Genomic DNA, 16,689 nt, shown 5'->3' on the forward strand with positions numbered 1-16,689 from the left:
ATTCTCGCTTCGGTGCTTACTCTAATCAGGGGTTCTACTCGGCAACTCTGGGCATCAGCTTGCCTAATCTCCACAATAGCCCCACCAATTCCGGGGATGCCTGGCTCCACCTTGGGGACTCCCAGCAAGGGACCATCCCACAGGGAAAGCCAGGACATGTTCCCCAGAGTTATACAGCACCAGGAGACCTATGGATGGGTAGCAGTGCGCTTTACAAGTTCAAAAACATTTACATACACATTTACACATTCCTAGTTTGACTTCCATAGTGAGTATGTCGACAACAAATACAAAGATAGGGGCCAATTAGGACGGCGGACGGACCTGTGTCCGTCCGCCACCCCCGAGGAGGAGGGACCGTCCGCAGGGGCTGCGGTGTTCCCTCCCTCGGAATTAGGATGTGCGGTCACATCCCGTATACTTAGCATTGCGGCAGGTGCTGCTTGAAGCAGCACCCGCCGCAAGGTTAAATATGCAAGTATTCCTTTTGCATGCACAAATTGGCAGGCACCGCGCGGTACCCCCCATGTGCACCCCCAACCCCCCTTCACCCTGGGGGCCCCCAATTGGCCCCCAAAGAAAAGACCATATGCCTTTTCGTGGTGGCATTGCCGCCGCGGAAAGGCATGTCCCAAGGCTAATCCTAATATGGCTGGCGCTGTCTGATAGACACCGCCACCATATTAGAGCTTTTCCGCCGCGGTCTGAAGGCGACCGCGGCGGAAAAGCGGCAGACGGTCTTCCGGTCCGCCGATGACCCCCCAGCCATCCTAATCTGGCGGGGGTCTTTACAAACACCGCAGCGGGGGAATGCGCATCCTCCGGGCCGGCCCGGAGGATGCTGATTCACTGCAATCATAATCGGCCCCTAAGTTTGGTTTTTCACAACAAATTACCTTAACATTTGTGATTTCTTCTACAAACTTCTCAGTACTTCTATCTTTGACCTCGTCTTCAACATCTACATTTATCAAACTCTCACTTTCTCTACACTCCTCTTGAAGACCAAAGAAACAAAACAAACTTTTTTTACATCCGATACTGAACCATGCAAAAGAGCAGTGTTTATTTCACTTAAAAATAATGCAGGATTTTTTACATAGTACAATCTTCTTACTAACTCCCACTTTGAAGAGTGATGTACTGCTAACATTCTCAAATGATGAAAAGTACATTGACACCCTTTTCTAGAAAGACAAGCCAGAGATTGACCCTGCAAGCCAGTATTTTTTCTCACTTTACAAGGATCCAGTCCTTGCAACATCTTAATCTTTTTTTAATACTTTAATACTTTTTTTAATACTTTTTAAATACTTTTTTAATACTTTATGCATATACAATACTGATACATACACATACAATATTTATACTTTTTTAATACTTATACATATACAATACTTCATACATATATACTGGAGCTTTTGAACGTTGTCCTTGAACTTCTTCAGCTATTACTTCTTCCACGTTTCAAGCAAACAACTTTTTGTTTTTAATTGGACAACAATTTCTAACCACAAAAGAACGACCACTGGTATCAACTGTGTGAACTAATGTATTTTGTTGAAAATAGCTTTCGTCATTAAAAAAGGTTCTGAACTAGAAGTGTGCTTCCATTCACCCGAATTCTTTTGCAAAAGTTGGTTCTATTAACCATTCTTTTTCTTTTACTTTTATCCTTCATAAAAACTATTGTTTTAATCAACGTCTTGATTCTTTTTAATACTAATATAAACAATCTTCTTTTCAATTCAAAATCCTTTTCGAATATACTTTCAATCTGTTCTTTCTTCTTGTAAAATGCAGATCTTTTTTATATTTCTTGCAATCTTTCAATACATTTTGTAGTACTCTACTTTTATACATACGTATCCTATTATCCTTATATTGTTTCATCCTTCTTTCAATATAGATTATTTTCTCATGACCTGATTTTCTATTAATTTGTCCATTTTTCTTTCTTTCTTCTTGGTTCTACAATTTTTCTCTGTATGTTCCGCATTTTCAAAATTCTTTAGTTCTCTTACCAGAAGACTTTTTCTTCAATGTACTTCATCTAATTTCAGTTTTTTCTCTAGTACTGTTTTTTTGTTCTCTTTTCTTTTGCGCTTTTCTTGTCATACTGACTCTTTCTTAATAGTAATGGAGAATATCGAAAAAAGAAACCACATTTAAAAAATAATTTAATATTATTCAAATAATTATATACAAATATACTGATCTATTATGAAAGAAACACTTTCTATTAAAAAAAAAAACAAATGGATATATAGTTTTCGGAATATGATGAGACTTACACCTGAGACATGTTATAGTTTTTTTTTATATTTGCCTAAACCCAACACTTTCAGCAAGAGAGGTGCAGAAACAGGCTGGAGTGGTGCAGAAAGAGGGAACAGGGGTGCAGAAAGAGACACGCAAGGTACAGAAGACAGAAGAGAGGTGCAGAAAGAGAGAACAAGGGTGCAAAAAGAAGCAAGTGAGGTACAGAAAGAGACAACATATGTGCAGAAAGATGCAAGAGAAGTACACAAGCAACCTAAAAAGTGCACAAAGAGCCAACTGACTTGCTGAAAGAAGCAACAGAACTGTACAAAGAAGCAAACCAAGTGTAGAAAGAAAGTAAGTGAGGTACAGAAAAAGGAAAGGGAGATGCGAAAAGTAAAAAGAGAGCTGCACAAAGAGTCAAAAGGGATGCAAAAAAGGAAAGAAGAGTGCAGAAAGATATAAAAGAAATGCAAAAACAAGGAACACAGCAGAAAAATAAGGGGTGCAGAAACATAGAAGAGCAGTGCATAAAGAAGGAAAAGATGTATACAAAGAAAAAAAGAAGTACACAAAAAAGGAACAGAGGTCCAGAAAGAGGCAATAGGGGTGCACAAAGAAGGAACAGGTGGGCAGATTGAGGAAACTACTGGCTGCGTGATTACATAAGTATAAGGGTAGTGCTTCCGTGATTGAAGTAGTGCAACGGTAGTGCTTGAGTGATTATATAAGTCAATGAGTACTGGTTACATGATTGAAAGAGTGTATGGTTAATAGCTGGTGGATTGCATGAGTACATAGATAGCGCCTGGGTGATTGCATGAGTGCTGCAGTAATGCCTGAGTAATTACAGCAGTGTATATATACTACCCGAATCATTGGAATGCTGCATGGGTAGTACGTGGGTGTTTTTATAACTGCATGAGTGTTGGACCTAGCAAAATAAAAAGCAGCAAACTGATACATGACTCAACTATAGGTGTCTCCCTATAGTTAGAAGCTTGCAGACATATGTCTGTACGTTTTCAAATCATCATCATATCTAAAACAAATATGTATACAATATTTCTGGAATATAGTGAAACCTACAAACAGAAACATGTAATAGATCTGCTTCAGTGATTGCATAAGTCCATGTATAGTGCTTGAGTGATTGTATGAGTGGAAGGGTAGTCAATGGGTAATTGCAGTAGAACCTGAAAAGTGACTGGCTAATTACCTAAGTGCAGACATTGAAGTAGAGTGCACGGATCAGTGTATAAATACCACATGAAGGCATACATGAGTTATTAAGTAATGCATAGGTGAAGAGATGAGTGCAACAGTAGGGCCTACATGATTCTATGAGTGCAAGAGTAGTGTGTGAGTTACTACATGAATGTATAGATACAGACTGCATGTTTAAATGACTGCAGGGGTAGTACATAACTAGTGCCTGGTTGATTGCATGACTACAGAGGTAATATCTGGTGGACCACCAGGGTGATTACTGAACTAATAAGATACTGCCTGAGTGATTACAGGAGTGCAACGTTAGTGACTGGGAGATTTTAAAAGTACATGAGTACTGGCTGAGGGATTACATAAATGCTTGAAAAGTGTGTACGTGATTGAAAGAGTGCAAGGATAGTGTCTGGATGATTAAAGCAGTGCATAGGTAATGGATTGGTGATTCATGAGTACAGGGGTAACATCTGGGGGATTAAAGGAGTACATAAGTAACGCCTGAGTGATTACATGAATGCAGGGGTAATATCTGGGAATTTACATGACTATATAGGAAGTAAGCGAGAGATTTTATAAGTGCATGGGTACTTCTTCGCTGATTGCAGGACTACTCAGGTACTGCCTGAATGAATAATGCATTGCAAAGGTAGTGCCTGGGTGATTTCATCATAACTACTAGCTGAGTGATTACATGAGTACAAGGGTAGTACCTCTGTGATTGAAGGACTGTGACGGTAGTGCCTGGGTCATTATATAAGTGCAAACACAAGGAGATGATGGACGGAGCGCTGAAACTTTTCAGACACTCACCCCAGTTGTCAGGGTATGCCCAGATTGTGCACTTTGCCACTGGATTCAAGCTAGCCTGGCTGATGAGGGCTGTTAGCCCAAAACCGGTCCCAGGATGCTTCTTTCCGGTCCAGGGAACACATGGCTTGGGAGTTCGGGCTGGACTGTTCCCATTAGGGACAGGGTCAAGACTGATTTGCATATAGCTATGTCTGAACTGGGGTGGCAAAGTGAGCTAAAGAATGATGATGGATTCAACCCAGATTTGTGACTGGGGGTGAGTGTTTGAAAAGTTTCCACTCTCCGTCCATCGTCTCTTTGTGTTTGCTTCATTATATAAGTGCCTTAGTAGTGGCTACATGATGAAAAGAATGCATGCGTAAAACCTTGGTGATTGCATGAGTGCATAGGTAGTGCCTAGATGATTGCATGAGTGCAGCAGTAATGCCTGAGTAAATACAGAGGATCATTTGAAGACTACATAGGTACTACTTGGGTATTTTTATAACTGCATGAGTGTTGGGCCTGGGCAAATATAAAGCAGCACACTATTTCATGATTCAACCATAAATCTCTACATATTGTTAAAAGCATGCATACATACGTTGCTACCTATTCAAATCTAAAATAAGTAGTTAGTTTAGTTTAGTTTAGTTTGTGCATTTATAGCGCGCAACAGCTACCCACAAAGTGTTTCCCGGCGCGATTTTATAAGGATAATAACATAAGGCTTAGGTCAGGGGGAATGTCTAAATGTTGAATAACCAGGTTTTTAAAGCTTTACGGAAATTCGCATGATTTATCTCATTAAGAACCTGGAAGGGCATAGAGCTCCATAGCACAGGGCCAAGATAGGAAAAAGATTTGCCACCCATGCGCGAAAGCTTAAATTTGGGGATGGCAAACTTTTTTAGTGTGGAAGAACGAAGAGTGCGAAATGGGCAGTATGGATGAACGAGTGAGTGGAGATATTTTGGAGCCGTACCAGTATGGATTTTGTGCATTAAACAAGAGTGTTTTAAATTTTATTCGGTTTTCGACCTTGAGCCAGTGAAGGTCTCGAAGATACCGGGTAGTGGGAGTGGTTCTGGGAAATTTACATAGCAGTCGAGCTGCTAAGTTCTGGATAACTTGTAGTCTGCGGATGGTGGCTTTCCTTGAGCCCAAGTAAAGCACGTTACCATAGTCAATCCTGGAAGTAATCAAGGCATTATCTACAGTTTTCTGAGTAGATTCAGGCAGCATCCAGCAGATTTTCTTTAGCCATTTTAAAATGGCAAAACATGTGGCTGATGTTTTTACATCTTGCTGGTGCATGTTAAGGGAGTCATCAATGATGATGCCTAAATTACGCGCCTGTGGGACTGGGACAGGAAGCGTGCCCATTTCCTGAGGCCAATGATGGGGGCACCACATGTTTTTATTTTTGCCTACAATAAAAACCTCAGTTTTTTCCCCATTTAATTTGAGGAAATTATCCTGCATCCATCCTGCTATTTTGGTGAGACCTCTTTTGAGTAGGAGGAAGTTTCATCATTCTCAGAAGAGAGAGAGAAGATCAACTGGGAGTCGTCGGCAAATGAATACATTAAAAGGCCGGAGACCTCCACCACCTTGGCCAAAGGGCTTATATACAGATTAAAAAGTAGCGGACTAACTATTGAGCCCTGGGGGACACCATGTTGGAAAACATGCGTGTCAGAGCAAGCGGATTGAGAAAAAACTTGGAAGGTACGATCCGTCAGGAACGAAATGAGCCAGTTAAATGCCGAATCACAAATGCCTAATAAACAAAGTGTATTAATTATTACTGTGTGTGATACCGTATCCAATGCGGCACTTAGATCCAGAAGAATAAGGGCCACAGTCTCTCCTTTATCCAGCTGGCAGCGAATATTTTCTGTAACTCCTAGTAGAGTGGTTTCTGGTGAGAATCCAGCTCTAAAACCTGAATGGTAAGGGGGTAGCAAGTCGTGGGCCGTAACAAATTCAATAAGAGTTTGATGTACATGTTTTTCCAAAATTTTGGAAAAAACTGGGATCAGGGAAATGGGTCTAAAATTGGAAGGTTGATTGGGGTCAGTGCCAGCCTTCTTGAGTAGGGGATGGATCATTGCATGTTTCCAATCAGTTGGCACAGTTTCTTCCTGTAAGGAGGTGTTAAGGAGATTTGTAATAATATCCAGAGATTGAGGGCAGAGATTTTTGAGTATGGGACAAGGTAAAGGATCGTTAGGAGATCCAGATTTAATAGTTTTAGTAATTTATTTAAAATCGAAGTGTTTAGCCTGGGCCAACTATTCAGTGTACTTCTAGGGAACATGTAGATTGAAATCGCTAATGCAATTATGAGTAGATGGAGTCAATAAAGAAGTTACCAGAGAAGGGCAGCTTCCCTGTGGTACCTCAATTCCTTGGTAGATTTTGTCGACTTTTTGTGTAAAAAATGTGGCCAGTGTGTCCACATTGTTGTTTGCTTAGATCTGGTGGGATGGCTAATGTTTTGGATCCCGCAAGCTCTTTCACCATCTTGAGCAGTATTTTGGAGCGATTTAGGTCCTCATAAATGGTGTTGCACACATGGTCGGCACGTGCCTTTTTACAAAAGATATGATATTTAGCTAGTTTACTTTTGTACATTTTTTTCCCTTCTGTTGAGTAATTTTTCCTCCATTTACGTTCAAAAGTTTTACATTCCGATTTTTCATGTTTTAATAGTTCCGTGAACCATGGGGCAGGAGATCGCAGGCTCTTGCATTTTAATTTGGTTAAAGGAAGACAAGAGTCAATTGCCGTCAGGAGCCAATTCTGTACTGCTGTAGATTAAGCTTGTACAGATTGTTTAGTGCAAGGAAGATGGGAATTTAAAAAAATGTTCAGAGTATCAATGTCCAGCTTTGTCTAGTTCCTGATTAGCTTTGGTTGATTAGATAGGACCGGCGGCTGCTGCATGGCTAATTGAAGGGAGCCATGCAGTAAGTAGTGGTCAGACCAACAAACCGGTAGTGCGGGAAAAACCTTAAATTCCTTGAGATTCGTAAAAATGGGGTCAAGAAAATAACCTGCCGTGTGAGTGGGTCCAGAATTTAGTAGATTTAAATTTAGGGCGGCAAGATCGGAAATGAGCTCAGAGGTTAATGTATTGGTTTGATTTTCTAGGTGTAAGTTAAGGTATACAATATTTCTAGAATATAGTAAACCTAGAAACTGAGACATGTACTAGATCTGTCAGACTGACTCCAAAACTTCATGGGTAGTGCTTGGGTAATTATATGCGTGCAAGGGTAGTCACTGGATAATTGCAAGAAAAAATGTATAGTGACTAGCTAATTGCATGAGTGCAAACATACATGTTGAGTGAATAGATAAGTGTATAAATAGCACCTGAAGGTATAGATGAGGTTTTGAGTTATACCTAGGTGAATAGATGAATGCAACAGAAGGGCCTGGGTGATTCAATGACTGCAAGGATAGTGTGGGTTATTATATGACTGCATAGGTACAGTATGCATGATTGCATATCTGTAGGAGTAATGCATAACTAGTGCCTGGGTGATTGCATGCCTGCAGGGGTAATATCTGAGGAATTACTGGAATACATAAAAACTGATGGGATTATTTATTTTAAAAGTGCATGAGTACTGCCTGGGTGATTACAGAAGTACTAAGGTACAGCCTAAGTGATTACACGAGGGCAAAGGTAGTGCCTGGGTGATTCTATAAGTGTATGAGCAAGTAGACACACATCTCAGACACAACAACATGCACAGCTCAAAACTTCACAGAGTACACTTCAATTTTCAAACACACACTTAAAATTATGCAGTATATATGAAATATAACTTTCCTCACATCATACAAATTACTCTAATAAATAATATCTCTACAAATATCTCAAACCTCACTTTCAGGCTACTGCTTAACCATTCTTCAACTACTTCTAATGTTACATCTACCCAAATAGAAAGTAGGAACCCTTCACATATCTTTAGTAAAAGTCTCACCATATTACTAAAACCATACATCAATATATCTGTACCATAAAACTATCCAAAGCTTAAAAGATCACAGAACAAACTTCCAAAATCAGGCAAACAGAACAAATGATGCGGCATACTTGAATTGTACCTCTCTAGAAACTTAAAAATAAGCCTAATTAATAACACCTTATGTCATCATCTTTTACACCACACTTTTGTGCTGCATCTTCATCATTTTACTAGTACTCACAGTCTTGAACCTACAACATAAAAAGGAACAAACCTCTTTGATATACATCATACACCTCCAAATGTATAAGACATAAAAATACATATACAAGTAGAAACATACTTGAGTTGAGACACAAGTCCATGCACACCTTAAAACTTGACAGACTCCACCTAGAAATTTAAAGCAACAACTAAACGTATGCGGTTTACTACAAATGTACATATCCACACACTAAAACAAATTACAATAAACACTTCTACATTCAATAATCTATTTCAACCATCAAAGTTGTTAATTAATTTTACCTTTAAAAATAAAGCTAACACATAATACACCTTACAAATGTATAACTCACCTTCCAAATTGATTTGTAGAATATGAAATATCAGACACTCAGAAAGGATTTTCTTATGCAAACAATCAATGTAATGCACTCCTCTCAGCAAGGCAAAACCAGTAATGGCAAAGCTTCCCTCTCTTTCTCCTCACAAATAAATCTAATTAACAAATCACATTGCTTCCTACATTATTTGAAATTCTTAAACACATTTCTATTGGTTAGACATATTAACCCTTACCCACTGACTTCTAAAAGTACCCAAACTGCTTCCGGAATTTCTGGGAGTCGCTATTCCACCGTGCACCAACTCGATGGAGTCACAAATCTATACAGGACTTTAAAAATATATTACAAATAAAAAATACCAGATATTACTGACTTGGAAAATCAGACTTTAATAAGATTTCACTTACGTATAAATTTGAATTTCATATTATCAATCCAAACTTAAGTTTCAACCCTTCCCTCATTGTCCTTTATGCCAGTTTTCATAGTAACAGTTCATGGAACATTCAACTTAACTGACAGGTCACAAGTTCACCATATTTTTAAGTTCACCACACAATGTTGCAAATGCAAACAGCAGGTGTGGTTGACTTTGCAAAATATGGCCTTTTCCTTTCTACTGTACCTTCCAAAGATTTTTTACTAACCAATAAAAAACGCTTTTTAATCAAAGTAACGTGCACCCTATTTTGAATGTACAATCTTCTTAAACAGCCAATCAATTCTCTAGTTTTTAGAAAACAGCGTCTTCTCTACCATTTTACTTACCTCTCATTCTCCCAACTGACTACCTCAGCTACAGACATCTTTTCATTACTTCTAGACATCCCTTCAAGATGTTTACAGTGTGGATTGTTGGACACCGCTATGTTTTCCAGTGCAAAAGGTATGCTGAATACAGAGGTTTTGACAAAGAACTGGCTTTGTAAAATATGCATATAAAATGGATTTCACAAAGAGGATTAAAGTGGCACCAATTGAAGCCTTTGGTTAAAACCTTTTTGCATCTCCAACCCCCTGAACCTATCATTGTGCACTGTGGTGGCAATGACCTAGGCACAATGACTGGGTAGATCTGGAAATTCAAATGAAGGACACCTTTGCACAATTGATGTTGCTTTTACATCAAACTGTCTTTGTATACTCTAACATATGCCAAAGACAGAAATGGAAGTGGTCAAATCAATTCTGTCCACAGATTGAAAAAGTTAGAAAAAATGTCAATAAAGCTGTTTCTGCTTACCTCAGAGACCATAGTGTGGGCTCCTTATGTAACAACAATCTACGTTTTGGTATGGTTGGCATGTACAGAAGTGATGGAATGCACTTCACAGATCAAGGAAACAGAGCCTTTCTCAACAACCTAAACTTCTGCATCAGCACTTACATATAGCTACAACAAATTTACGATGAAAACAAGGGCTCTTTTTAGAGCCACCCTATAACATAATACTAATGATATCTTTTTTACACATACATAATATTTTTTTGGGGGGGGACTCACGCACCAAATGCGATTCCACGAAACAAAAGCATACATTCAATGTACTACAACACAACAAGCTTTCCAAGTTTAACTATTCATGTTTAATTTGATATATTTTCAACAAATCTATCAATTGTAATCTAGTTATTACCTTCAATCACACTACCTCCTTAAAACAACTTCACAAATACAACACTAACTTCCACATTATATATATATATATATATATATATATATATATATATATATATATATATATATTTTTCTTCACAAAAGTAAAGACGCCGCACTCTGGAATTGCAGTTTTAACTCATATTTATTCGGCAAACTCCATCTACAGTCTATCACACCGACGCGTTTCGGGCATGCGCCCTTTCTCACGGTAGGTGGCACTACTTTTTCCCACAGATTTAAGGCTATGCGTTACATACCCTTCCCATTGCATTCTGGGATTGGTAGTTTTTGTAAATGATATACAACGGAAAAAACACCTTAAGTGACAGAGAGTGTTGTTACTATAAAGATTGAGGACATTTGAATAGAACTACTATTGCTATAAAGTGTTGGAGAGGTCATAAACATCAATAGTGACCGATTAACTACTGACAAGATTAAAGGTATAGTACCTAATTATATAAACCATATTTTCAGCATTTTCATATTTACAATAGTTGAAACTGTTTGGTAGCTAGTCTCAATCCAAATTGTTATATACATATATACAATTCTTGGTATAGTACCATCAATTCAACCTCTTCTATACAAAGCTATCTCTCGATTTCATATCAACTCGTATGTTAGAGCACATAATCCGTATCAATCACCAAGGCAAATCTTGCATCATACTAATTCCAGTCTTATTATTCTCAAGCAGTCATTTTTAAGTGATCATATTTACAAATGTACATAAAGTTCCTCATCCAAATTCATCCCCCTCGGGATTTTTGTCTTCATTTGGATGATGTATTTGGATTCTAGTTGACAGAGTTTGAGTTTCCTGTCACCCATTCTCTCATTCAGTTCAACATTTTCGATTCCAAAAAACTGCATTTTTCTCCAATCTCCTCCCTGGCATTCGAGCATATGTTTGGCCGTGGCATAAGTCATATCTCTTGACGGCCCTTATATGTTCAAGCATTCTCTTTTTCAGGGTACAGATTGTGCTCCCTATGTACATCTGTGCACAGTCACACTGAATTACATACACTACGTATTGCGTAGTACAAGTGATTTTGGTCTTGATTGTAATTAGTCTGCCTTCTGGATCTCTGAAAGATTTGATATTTTTCCCAATTTTGCACGCTTTGCAATGTCCACATTTCATGAACCCATATTCTTGTGATTTCAACCAATTTGCAGATTTTTTGCTTGCACTTTCAAAGTGGCTTCTCACCAGCATATCTTTTAGCGAAGGTACTCTCCTGAATGATATCTTTGGCGCACTCCCTAAGACTTTCTTTAGGTCAGGATCTTGTTGTAGTAGAGGCCAGTATTTCTGGACACATCCCCGTATTTTGTGCGCTTCTTTGCTGTAATTCAGAATTAGTTTTGGGGGTTCATTGATAATTGTCTCAGTTTGTGGTTTTTTCACTAAGATTTCTGATCTAGATTTTTGCTTTATTCTTTCAATGCTTTTATCAAGGTCTCTCTTCCTGTATCCTCTTGCTTTCAGTCTTGATGCACATTTTTGAATTTGGGCATTGGCTACCTCTTCCATTGAGCAGTTCCTTTTCATTCGTACAAATTCTCCAAATGGTATGTTTTTTAGTACTGATTTTTGATGAAAGCTTTTGGCATGCAGAATACTGTTCGTTGCCGTGCTTTTCCTGTAAAGTGTAGTATTAATTTGATCATTTTCTATATAGATAGTAATATCTAGATAGTCAATTCTGCTTTTACTTGTATTGCATGTGAATGAGAGTCCTACTTGATTATTGTTCAGTTTGGAGAAATATTGCATGAATTCTGTTTTGGTTCCTTTCCAAATGAGGAAGAGGTCGTCGATATATCTAGACCATAACATCCCTTTTTCCAATTCTTCCTGATATTCTGAACCCCATGCAATCTCCTTCTCCCACCACCCCATTGTTAAATTTGCATAGTTGGGGGAGAAGGAGACGCCCATGACACATCCACACAGTTGTTGATATATGTCATGATTAAAAAGAAAGATATTGTTATTTAGACATGTGTCGATCATGGTTAGCAGCATAGCTGAGTGTTCCAACTGAGATATGTTCCTTTGTTTGAGGAAGTATGCACATGCCTGCAAGCCTATAGTGTGTTCAATGGAGGTATATAAGGATACCGCATCTATTGTAACTAATAGAAATGAGGGGTCCCAGGTAATGTTCGATAGTATGCGTAGGAAATCTCCTGTATCCTGAACGTATGAAGCTAGAGTTTTGACCATTGGAGCCAGATATTGATCCACGTAGGATGATATATTCTCATACATGGAGTCGCACGAGGATACTATTGGTCTCCCCGGTGGGTCAATTAAGGTCTTATGAATCTTCGGTAAGAAGTAAATTGTTGGTATTGTTGGATTCTCTTTCCAGCGTCGGACTCTATCACAGTTATTTGGAGGGAGGCGGTGGAGCTGCTCGGGTGCTAAAAAGAAAGCCGGATGGTTGATTGCCGCGGTGAGCCCTCCTGAAAAGCGCTGGGGCGTATTGGTGGAACATATATATATATATATATATATATATATATAAATATTTATTACCTACTGGCAGTCGCCAGTAGGTAGTTATAGTTAGGATCGTTTTCCATAGGAAATCCGCAACATTCTATTGGGAATAACTTTGCGCCGAATGAGGGATCTGCCTGTAATTTTCCTTAACTTTGCCTCGCTGCGCTCCGCTCCTTCCCTGAAAGTTTCGGGGGGATCCGTCAAGCGGGGGCCGAGATAAAAGGGGGGTCTCAAAATGTGTTTTCCCGATGTTAATTTCCATAGGGCGGTTGGACTCACTTTTAGCCCGAACGGCTGAATGGATTTCCACCAAACTTGGCAAAATTGTAGGGACTGGTACCCCGATGTGCCTTTGCTATGTCTCAAGATATATGCTCCAGTGGTTTTTACGAAAATTAACTTTGAAAAAATATATATTGGGCTACATTGGGCTATATATATGTTAGAGCCCAAATGTAGCCCAATGTAGCCCAATGTAGCCCAATGTAGCCCAAAGATGGCCACCAGAGACAAAAAAAACAAATGTAGCCCAAATATCAGCCAGATGTAGCCCAACTATAGCCCAATGACAGAATGTCCCAGAGTGTTCTAATGAACAACTAGAGCGTTAACAGTCTTACTTATGACAAAAGTATGGCACACCTGAAGTCATCTTGATTGGAATAAAGTGTTAACACTTAAAACATTTAATTTGCAAAGGAACAAAATGAGGGGGTTCATTTTACCATAGAAATTATGATTAGTGCTGAAGAAAGAAAAATAAGGGCACATTTTGAGTGACTTCTCAAATCCTCTTATATTTCATTAAAAAAATTCTGATATGCAGTCTCCCAAGATGGCCACCAGAGACAAAAGAGCCCAAATGTAGCCCAAATATCAGCCAGATGTAGCCCAACTATAGCCCAATGACAGAATGTCCCAGAGTGTTCTAAAGAACAACTAGAACGCTAACAGTCTTACTTATGACAAAAGTATGGCACACCTGTTGTCATCTTGATTGGAATAAAGTGGTAACACTTAATACATTTAATTTGAAAAGGAACAAAATGAGGGGTTTCATTTTGCCATAGAAATTTTATATATATATATATATATATATATATATATTCACTGAAAAAACCATAGGTTACACACCAGTTATAGTTAGGAATTAGCATTTAAAAAACCTTTGAAATTCACTGAAAAAACCATAGGTTTCACACCAGTTATAGTTAGCTGGAAATTTTACTCGCATAAAACCATTGAAATTCCCACGTTATAGTTAGTTGGACAAACTATAACTTGCACGTCTGCAATGCACTGCTGATGACGTCACATATCACATCACTCATGCATATATTTAAATATTTAAACATTACTCGCTAATATATGTATTCACTAAGATACACTTAATAAGCCAGTTAACCAATCAATTTTTTTTTTTTAAACACTAGAAACTAAGACCCCGCAGGGGATGAATAGTGGGGAAGAACTTACAGTGCATCTGGGCAAGCGATAAATAGATGAATCCAAATGAATCAATGATGAGAACTTGCAGAATGAATTAGTTTCCTATTGTACAATTCCTTGTAAACTATATTATCATGTATTTGTAAATATTTCTCTTCGTCTTTGGCTATTGCCATTTTTGGCTGACTTGTATGTATAGAACCAGAATGAATGACCCTGCTATTATTAATTGCTTTGCCCTGAAACCTTTGAATGAATGAATTGGTCAAAGTTTGACGTGACATGTGAAATGACAGCTGGTTCGGTGCCGATACACGGCTCTATTGTTGTTAAAAATACCGGCTCATAGCGGCCTACTTGCCGATACACGGCGTGAAATCGATTTTGTAGGATTGACGCCGTATTTTAGCGTTGTCAAATATCGAAATGTTCATATATTTAGAAATTCATTATGGCCGCGCAATTCACATGCATAACTCGAGTTCCGAAGCCGTCATCGCTTTCAATGTATATGTTGCGATGACGTGCTTAAATACAGCCGCCTCACACACACCATGTTGTAAACAATGACGAAGGACTAGACGTCCGAAACGCGTCTGTGCACACTTTGCTGTTGCTGAACAAATAACTTTGACCGCCCGCCACGGAGTGCTTCTACTTTGTTTTGGTTTGATAATTAAAGAGTTCTGATGAACTTTTCTTTGTGGAGTGGCGTCTTCAAGCTTCAGGGCAAACTTTGTTGAATTTTACACGGCAGCCTGGCCGTGGAAGATGCACCGCCAAAGAATGCAGAAGTCTGCAGGCTTCTAACTACTAGAATTCCTATCAGCAGCACAAAGGAATAAAAAGCACAAACTGGGCTCACATTCGGAGGCCCACTGGAGGGCCAAAAATATTCATAATAGCCAGCAGGCAGTCGATGGGAGAGGCGCTGCAGCACAAACTACAAAACCCAGGAGGCACGCAAATGAAAATATTACTCATGAGGCTCCCGGTGGGCCAATTAAGGAATATGCAAATGAGTATAAGTGCAAGATGCAGAGACCCGAGACTTTAGGCTTCCCTCTGATGAAAGAGCAGGAGCTCTGAAACGCGTAAGGGATTGAAAGGGATTGAAATAATTTGGATGTGCAAGCCGGTTTGATAAATAAAGAGTTCTGATGAACTTTTCTTCATGGAGTGGCGTCTTCAAGCTTCAGGGCAAACTTTGTTGAATTTTACACGGCAGCCTGGCCGTGGAAGATGCACCGCCAAAGAATGCAAAGGTCTGCAGGCTTCTAACTACTAGAATTCCTATCAGCAGCACAAAGGAATAAAAAGCACAAACTGGGCTCACATTCGGAGGCCCACTGGAGGGCCAAAAATATTCATAATAGCCAGCAGGCAGTCGATGGGAGAGGCGCTGCAGCACGAACTACAAAACCCAGGAGGCACGCAAATGAAAATATTACTCATGAGGCTCCCGGTGGGCCAATTAATGAATATTCAAATGAGTATAAGTGCAAGATGCAGAGACCCGAGACTGTTAGGCTTTCCTCTGATGAAAGAGCAGGAGCTCTGAAATGCGTAAGGGATTGAAAGGGATTGAAATAATTTGGATGTGCAAGCCGGTTTGATAAATAAAGAGTTCTGATGAACTTTTCTTTGTGGAGTGGCGTCTTCAAGCTTCAGGGCAAACTTTGTTGAATATATATATATATATATATATATTACCTACTGGCGGTCGCCAGTAGGTATATATAGTTAGGATTTTTTCTCTATGGGTTTTTTGAAAATTCTATGTCTAATAACTTTGGCGTTTGTGGACGGAATCGGCTGAAATTTTCAGGAAAATGGCACATTTTGTTTCTGAGCAGCCCTTGAAAATTTGGGGGGGGTTCGTCCAGTGGGGGCCGAGAAAAAAGGGGGGTCCCAAAACGTGTTTTTAACATTGAGTTTTCCATAGGGCGGTTGGCCTCACTTTTAGCCCGAACGGCTGAATGGATTTGCACGAAACTTGGCAAAATTGTAGGGACTGGTAGCCCGATGTGCCTTTTGTAGGTCTCAATATATGTGCTCCAGTGGATTTTGAGAAATTAACGTTTAAAAAAAGATATATATCTGTAACAGCGGACCGGTTAGCGCTCTGGTTCACGGACTTTTCGCGCAACGGAGCTTTGTGAAGCGAAGCTGATTGGTTCTCCGGCGTCTGTCAACATTCCAAACAGTCCGTAGCGGCCGCCA

The sequence above is a fragment of the Lissotriton helveticus genome, chromosome 12 (assembly GCF_964261635.1).
Source record: "Lissotriton helveticus chromosome 12, aLisHel1.1, whole genome shotgun sequence".
Lineage (NCBI taxonomy): Eukaryota > Metazoa > Chordata > Amphibia > Caudata > Salamandridae > Lissotriton > Lissotriton helveticus.